Source organism: Narcine bancroftii, chromosome 2 (assembly GCF_036971445.1).
Source record: "Narcine bancroftii isolate sNarBan1 chromosome 2, sNarBan1.hap1, whole genome shotgun sequence".
In the NCBI taxonomy this organism is placed as follows: domain Eukaryota; kingdom Metazoa; phylum Chordata; class Chondrichthyes; order Torpediniformes; family Narcinidae; genus Narcine; species Narcine bancroftii.
Window position 1 is genome coordinate 16,432,749 of NC_091470.1, and position 9,150 is coordinate 16,441,898.

The 9,150-nt window shown below is 41.7% G+C and overlaps 1 long non-coding RNA gene across 1 annotated transcript; it reads left to right on the forward strand.

Annotated features, from left to right (window-relative positions):
* The first annotated feature begins 257 nt into the window (after positions 1–257).
* On the forward strand, positions 258–2,903 carry LOC138752254 (uncharacterized). Its single transcript, XR_011350449.1, has 2 exons — positions 258–443; positions 2,685–2,903. It is a non-coding gene; the product is annotated as an uncharacterized lncRNA (long non-coding RNA).
* Positions 2,904–9,150: the final 6,247 nt, after the last annotated feature.

Genomic DNA, 9,150 nt, shown 5'->3' on the forward strand with positions numbered 1-9,150 from the left:
CTCCACTACAGAGTTGTTGATGTATAGTGGAGGGTGATCGTTCCTGGTCCTCCTGGAGTCCATGATAATCTCCTTTGTCTCCTTCCTCAGAAGGTTCAGGGGGTTGATAATGATTGTCAGGGAATTCTGTACACAGCCAAAGACAACTAAGCAAAATATAACACAGCCACCAGACAAAGACTATTAATGTAATACAAGCCACTGGGAAACTCATTTATTCTGACCAAATATTTACCTTGGGATTAAAATGTAACAACTCCCTGCAACTCTGTCCAATGTTCACATTCACCTTTGCAGCCGGGCGAGAAGACAGTGTCCACAGTGAATAGAGGATAAATTATGTCAAGTTTTAAATTTACACTTCAAAATAGAAACAGCTTGATTTGGACCAGGATTCTTCGGAAAGTCACGTTCACAGCTAATACAATGAAGCAAGTTTTCAGGCAAGCAATTTTATCATGTTCGGGTTTTAAATGAATTGAACTCGGTTGATTTATTTTGTGTCTTGCTTGCACTTCTGAACGTGGCAAGTGCATTGGATTTCAGCTCGACCACATTCACCTGGGATTACAAGATTAAGGGGGTGATTTAATTAAGTAATTTGATATGTCAAATTGAGAGGCTTTGTTCAGTGGGTGACAGAGAAGAGATGAGAGTTTCCAGACCTACCAATGGGCAACTTCTTCAACCCCCCCCACCCACACCCTGCTGAATGGTCATGTCTGTCTCATGTACAGCCGGATTCAGGCCACCCACAAATTGGAGGTACAAAGCCTTACATTCCGTCTTGGCACTCTCCAGCCAGACAGCATAATGTTCAAAGTTCCGATTTGTTGTCAGAGTATATACACATCACATACAGCCCTGAGGTTCTTTTTCCTGCAGGTCAGGCAGAAATTTTACTGAACAATAGTCCAAAAAATCTCTACTCAAGAAAGGAGTGTAAACAGAGAAAGAAATGTAAACAAACTGTGCAATTTAAAAAAAAATTGGTTATAATATGTGAATTATTAACTTCTCCAATTTCCATGAAGCCCCTTCCCTGAACTCTCTCTTTTCCTATTCCTTCTGCTCTCCTCCTCCCGCTCCGCACCCCCTTCCTTTCCTTCTCCTCTCAGAGAGCTATCTTTCTCAGCCTTCTGCCCGCACCCCCCCCTTCCCCCATCATCTCTCAGCTTCTTTCTCCTCTTCCCTCCCACCTGTATCAACCTGTTAACCTGTGCTCTTCTGCCCCCTTCCCTTCCCCTCCCACCTTTCCAAAGTGTGAGGTTATCCACTTGGGAAAGAAAAATGGAAGATCAGATTATTATTGAAATGGCAAGCGACTGCAGCCTGCTGCTGTGCAGGATGACTTGGGAGTGCTTGTGTATGAATCGCAAAAGGTGCAATTGACTATTGAGAGGGCAAATGGACTGTTGGCCTTCGTTGCTAAAGGGATTAAATTTTGGAGCAGGGAGGTTATGCTGCAACTGTACAGGGTCCTGGTGAGGCTGCATCTGGAGAACTGTGTGCAGTTCTGGTCTCCTCACTTGAGGAAAGGTGTACTGGCTTTGAAGGCGGTGCAGAGGAGGTTCAGCAGGTTGATTCCAGAGATTAGGGGGTGAGGAGAGATTGAGTCATTTGGGGTTGTCCTCACTGGAATTTAGAAGAATGAGACAGGATCTTATAGAAACTTAAAGTTATGAAAGGCATAGAAAAGATAGAGTTAGGTGAAATGTTTCCATTGGTTGAGGAGAGTAGAACAAAAACAAGATTCAGGGTAGTGGATGAGGAGGAACTAGTTTTTCCAGAGGGTGCCGAACTATGGAATTCGTTGCCCACTGAAGCAGTGGAGGCGACTTCAGTAAATATATTTAAGACAAGGTTGGATAGATTTTTACAGAATAGGAGAATTAAGGGATATGGGGCAAAAAGCAGGAAGGTGAGCCTATCATCAGGCTCGATGGGCCAAATGGTTGACTCCTGGTCCTATTTCTTCTGATCTTGTGTTCTTTCTATTCAACCATTTTCCAGAAGAAAGGCTCAGGCCCAAAATGTCTACTGTTTTTTACTTTCCTGTTGGCTGCGTGACCTGCTGAGTTTCTCTAGCACTTTAGTGTACTGCACTGAGGTGAAAGTTTATTGCCACATACATAAGTAAGAAAGAGGAGGCTGATACAGAACTGAAGAACAGACTCTAACGAACTGGTGCAGGGCAAAAATCCTGTACCTGAACGTTAAGAAAGCAAAAGAGATGGTTGTCGACTTCAGGAGGGCCCGGGGGTAACCATGCTCCCCTGACCATTGATGGGTCTACTGTTGAGGTTGTCAAGTCAGTATCAAGTTCCTCAGTGTGCACCTGGTCCCTGAACACCAGCTCCTTTGCCAAGAAAGCCCAGCAGCGCCTCTACTTCCTGCAAAGGCTGAATAAAGTCCATCTCCCACCCTCCGTCCTCACTACCTTCTACAGAGGATGTATCGAGAGCATCCTGTGTAACTGCCTCACTGTTTGGTTTGGAAGCTGCACCACCTCGGAATGCAAGAGCCTGCAGAGGGTAGCGAAGTCAACAAAAAGATCATTGGGGGGGCTCTCTTCCTACCGTGAAGGACATCTAGAACATTCGATACAGGCGAAAGACAATAAACATTGTGAAAGAGTCCACATACTTCTCATATAAACTGTTCTCACTTCTGTCATCTGGCAGGTGGATCTGAAGTACTCGGGCCCTTATGTCCAGAGTGGGAAACAGCTTTTTCCCCCCAAGCCATCAGACTCCTGAACTCCCAGTACAGATGTGGATCATGTACCATGGACTTTCAGTTGTATACATCTTAATACCTTAATATTTTAATGTGTTCACTGTTTTCCTAACTGATATAGATATCAGAACAACAAATAAAGTTGACTTGACTTGGCTGATGTACACTGTTTGACCCGCTGAGTTCCCCAACTTTCCTGATTGTATGCCAGCGTCATACTTCTGACTGCTCTCTCGATGTGCGGTTGGGGTCAGATCAGGCTGAACCAACAGGAAACTCCTTGCACCTTGCTCTGGTTGGCATGTTGCCATGGGAGCAGACACATGCCAGAGGCAGCTGCAAACTTGTAATAAGGTCATTTTGATGTTGAACATTTTTGGGATTGAGAACCATGTCTTAAATAGAGCTGGGACTGTTTTTATGTAATGGCTCGGTGTTGTACATTTTGAAAACCAGAAAGGACTTCATATTTTAATGAGTTCTCCTGGGATAAATTTAAAAATATGCTGCATGGAGGAAAGAGGGGCATGATTTAGTGGTGAATGTGGGCTCAATTTTAACATTGAAGAAACATTTCGACAGCTCCATCGACGGGAGGGATGTAGAGGGATATGGACTAGGTGCAGATCAGTGGGACTAGGCAGAATAATACAGAGTATAAAGATATGTTTTTGGGAGATAAATTGGGAAAGGTTTGTTAGAGTAGGTCACATGCAAACACTTTAAAACAGATCTTATTTGAAGTACTGGAGATATAGTGGCTTCTCACACCTTTTTGCAAGGGCTTTGAAGAGTGCACAGAGAGGTCTCTGGTGGGTTCTTGTTTATCCAAAAGCAACAAATGAAAGAGCAGGCTGGTGCCCTATTGTCTACAGAGGACTTGCTGTTGTAAGAGGGTCATGTGATTTTCCAAGCAGAGAGAGTCAAACAGGCTGTCTTAGTCTTGGTGTGTGTGTGTGTGTGTGTGTGTGTGTGTGTGTGTGTGTGTGTGTGTGTGTGTGTGTGTGTGTGTGTGTGTGTGTGTGTGTGTGTGTGTGTGTGTGTGTGTGTGTGTGTGTGTGTGTGATTGTGAGTGTGTTTGTGTGTGCAACAGAGAGACTAGTATCAGCCTATTGAAATAGGAAAGGCTGCAAGAAGCCCCAGTGTTGAAGATGGCCTAGTCAGCCCTTGTGGTTCATGCAAGAGGAGAAGACCGGCTGTCTAATGTTTCACTTGGAATAAGAAAAACAGAAAGGAAATCTGTGGTGACCTGAAAGAAAGAGGTTATCATCTGGAGAACCCTGATGGGGCAAGTTTCGTCAGTGAGACACTGAGGTGACATTTGGAAGTACCTCAGTGATGAATGTCCTGGAACAACACATATCTCTCTCTAAAAACCAACAAGGTAACCATTTACCTTTCAAGTGCCAAAGCCTGGTGAACTTTATATATGTTAGATTCTGTGCACAGTATAAGAATTCCCTGCAACCAGTGAACTTGGAGGAATGAGAAGTGAGATTGGACTGTGAACCAAAGAAATTTTTCTGAACTTACACACACAGGGCTTAGAATTAGAAGGGGGTTAAATTTGGTTATTTAAATTAATAATAGATAAGTTAAAGTTTGATCCTGTTTTCATGTTTAAAGATAATTAAAAGCAACTTTTGTTCAAGTAACCATTTGTCTTGGTGAATATCTATTGCTGCTGGGTTTTGGGGTCCTCTGGACTCGTAACACATAGACTGGAAGGGCCTGTTTCTGTGCTATAATATTCTATGGTTCTATAATTTATTTTCCTACTATTTTGAGAAGGCCCTGCAGTTGAGGAGCTCAGAACAGAAATGAAGAGTATAATACGTTACAAACTTATAAGATAGAGAAAGCAATAATGAGAGCGAACGAAGATACTATAAACTGAGGGAAAGAGCTCCTATCTTGGCAACTGGAAACAGTACAGGTCTCTTAAACAATTAACACAATTGAAACAGAAGGCAATAGAATTTCTTATAAGCCACGGGAAATTAATGATTATTTGTCACAATCGGCTTTTCCAAATTTTGATTTGGTTGAACAGATGAAATTAAATTAATTGAAGAAAGAGGAGGTATTGAATTAATTGCATCTTAATAGATCTCCCAGCAAGGATGGTTTTCCACTGGAATTTTATAAAGAATTTAAGGATTTGTTAATGCCTCTCTTTATGGAGTTATTGAATCAAGTGGTTGGATCATATGCTTTACTGAATTCTTTCTCAACAACAATAATAATGGTAATTCTTAAGAAAGTTAGTGATCCATTGAAATCGTCATCATATAGACCAATTTCCTTGTTGAATGCAGACTATAAAATACTAGCCAAAGCTTTGGCAAATAGATTGGCAACATGTTTGCCAAAATTGATAAATAAGGACCAAATAAAGTTTGTTAAGAAAAAGCAATTGTTGGACTATGTACCAAAATTGCTTAGTGTAATTCATTTGGCCCAAAAAAAGGTGAAAGAAATGTGGCAGTTGCTTTGGATGTGGTAAAGGCCTTTGATAGATTGGAGTGGGATTTTCTATTTAAAGTACTGAAGAAATTTGGATTAGGCCAAAATTTTATAAACTAGATTCGAGCCCTATATAATGAACCTAAGGCTAGAGTTGTGACGAATGGTCAAGTATCTCCAACATTCCCACTGTCCAGACCCAGCAGACAAGGATGTCCACTATCTCCAGCTATAGAACCTTTGGTGGAAATTATTCGATAGGATCCAGACATTAAGAGGTTCAGGGTTGACCTAGATGAAGATTAGTCTATTCACAGATGATATATAATCTTATAACCATATAACCAATTACAGCACAGAACAGGCCAGTTTGGCCCTACTAGTCCATGCCTTAACAAATCCCCACCCTCCTAGTCCCACTGACCAGCACCCGGTCCATACCCCTCCAGTCCTCTCCTATCCATGTAAATATAACCATATAACCACTTACAGAACAGAACAGGCCAGTTTGGCCCTACTAGTCCATGCCGTAACAAATCCCCACCCTCCTAGTCCCTCTGACCAGCACCCAGTCCATACCCCTCCAGTCCTCTCCTCTCCATGTAAATATAACGATATAACCACTTACAGCACAGAACAGGCCAGATCGGCCCTACTAGTTCATGCCGTAACAAATCCCCACCCTCCTAGTCCCACTGACCAGCACCCGGTCCATACCCCTCCAGTCCTCTCCTCTCCATGTAACGATCCAGTCTTTCCTTAAATATAACCAATGATCCCGCCTCGATCACGTCTGCCGGAAGCTCATTCCACATCCCCACCACACTCTGCGTAAAGAAATTTCTCCTCATGTTCCCCTTATAAGTTTTCCCCTTCAATCTTAAACCATGCCCTCTAGTTTGAATCTCCCCCACTCTTAATTGAAAAAGCCTATTCACATTTACTCTGTCTGTCCCTTTTAAAATCTTAAACACCTCTATCAAGTCCCCCCTCAATCTTCTACGCTCCAGAGAAAAAAGCCCCAGTCTGCACAACCTTTCCCTGTAACTCAGACCCTGAAATCCTGTCAACATTCTCGTGAACCTTCTCTACACTCTCTCTATTTTGTTTATATCTTTCCTATAATTTTGTGACCAAAACTGTACACAGTACTCCATATTTGGCCTCACCAATGCCTTGTATAATTTCATCATAACCTCCCTACTCTTGAATTCAATACTCCGATTTATGAAGGCCAACATTCCAAATGCCTTCTTCACCACACCATCTACCTGAGTATCAGCCTTGAGGGAACTATTTACCATCACTCCTAAATCCCTTTGTTGCTCTGCACATCTCAATAGCCTACCATTTAATGCATATGACCTATTTAGATTTGCCTTTCCAAAATGTAACACCTCACACTTATCTGTATTAAATTCCATCAGCCATTTCTCAGCCCACACCTCCAGCCTTTCTAAATCACCTTTTAATCTACGGTAATCTACCTCACTGTCCAGAACATCACCAATCTTTGTGTCATCCGTAAACTTGCTTATCCAATTCTCCATCCCTACATCCAGATCGTTAATATATATAACAAATAATAGTGGACCCAGGACCGAACCCTGAGGAACTCCAATTGTCCAATTGGACAAACAATTTTCTACCACTACTCTCTGACACCTCCCATCCAACCACTGCTGAATCCATTTCACTACCTCTTTATTTATACATAATGCCTCCACCTTTTTTCCTAACCTCCTGTGGGGAACTTTGTCAAAAGCTTTACTAAAGTCCAAATAGACAACATCCACAGCTTTCCCTTCATCAACCTTTTTTGTAACCCCCTCGAAAAACTCAATCAGGTTTGTCAAGCATGATCTACCCCTGACAAAACCATGCTGATTACTCCCTATCAATCCCTGTACCTGCAAATATTTGTAAATACCATCCCTTAGAACACTTTCCATCAACTTGTCCACCACAGACGTCAGACTTACAGGCCTATAATTACCCAGGTTTACATTTGGACCCTTTCTTAAACAGCAGAACCACATGCGCCACCCTCCAATCCTTTGGCACTACCCTGTGGCCAGTGACATCCTAAATATCTCTGTTAATGGCCCCATTTTCTGTCCACAATCCTCCCTGAGTTTCCTTGGGAATATTTTGTCCGGCCCCGGAGATTTATCCACCTTTATCTTTTTCAACACAGCCATCACTACCTCCTCAGTTATCCTCATATGCTTCATGACCCCCCCCCCCCAACTATTTTTCTTTACTTCAACTGGTTCAATATTTTTTTCCCCAGTGAATACCGAGGCAAAAAAATCATTCAAAATTTCCCCCATTTCTTGACTTCTCACTCAGCCTACCCTCGCTATCTACAAGGGGTCCAATTTTTTCCCTCACTAATCTTTTACTTTTAATTTACCTATAGAAACCCTTTGGATTTATTTTTACTCTGTCTGCCAAAGCCTCTTCATGCCTTTTTTTGGTCTTTCTAATTTCTTTCTTAAGATTCCTTCTACACTCCTTGTAGTCCTCCTACAAATTGTCAGCTCCCTGCTCTTTATACCTCTTGTACACCTCCCTTTTTCTCCTAACCAAATTTCCAATATTCCTTGAAAACCAAGCCTTCCTATGACTTCCAGCCTTTCCTTTGATCCTCACTGGGACATATCTACTCCGTACCCTCAAAATTTATTTTTTGAATATCCTCCATTTTTCATTTACATCCTTACCTGAAAATATCGTGTCCCTCTCAATACTCCCCAAATCCCTTCTTATTCCTTCGAAATTTGCTCTTCTCCAATCCAGAACCTCAACTTTAGGCCCCTCCTTGCTCTTCCCTAAAACTACCCTAAAACTAACAGAGTTATGATCACTAGACCCAATTTGTTCTCCAACAATGTATTAATATATCTGACAGGACTTGAGATTTCTTTGCAAAGGTTGGACTCACAACTGGGAGGGTTTCTGGGTACAAAATAAATTGGGATAGGAATGAGATTATACCATTAATTTACAGGGATTATACAAATTGTCAACATAATATGCAATTTAGGTGGCTGAAAAATAGGATTGTATTTGTGAATCAAAACAGATAATGACCTAAAAAATTTGTATAAAATAAATTACCTCCCCTTGTTTAAAAAGTTGAGGAAGACTTAAATAAATGGATAACTCTTCCAATAATTTTAATCAGAAGAATTAACTGTATTAAAATGCATATATTTCTGTGCATACTCTTCCAATACCATTATCATAGCAGTTTTTTCAAAATTTGAATAATTAGGAAGTTTCTTTGGAATATTGTGTTCAGTTCTGGTCGCCTCTTTCAAGGAAGGATGTAGAAGCTTTAGAGAGGGGGCAGAGAAGGTTTATCAGGATGGTGCCTGGACTGGAAAACTTCTCTGATAAAGAGAAGGTGCTGCAACCTTGGGCTTTTCCCTTTGGAGCGACAAGAGGGGTATATTACATTATGAGGGGCTTAGATAGTGTGGACAGGCAACCTTCTTTTCCAATGACTAATACCAGTGGACATGTTTAAGGTGAGAGGAGGAAAGTTTGGGGAAGACATCAGAAGTAACCTTTCCACACAGAGAGTAGTGGGTGGTGCTTGGAGTTTGGTACTAGTGGGACATTTAAAATTGTTTTAGGCATATGGATACAAGAAACATTGAGGATTATTGCCTATGACGAAGTGAAGGGTTAGAGTGATGTGGAGTAGGTTTACATAGGCCAGCACAACATCATGGGCTGAAGAGCCTGATTCATTATTGCTTAATCTCAACTCCACCTGCCATGATCTGGCTGAGGAGTAGACACCAGACGCCCATTACTTCTTCAGTGAAGACATTTATATTTCACACTGTCTCTCCTGAATCTTCAATCTCTGAAGCCTCAATTATTCCTCGGGTAATGCCTGTACTTGTAATCCTGTGAAGTGCCTGGATCCAA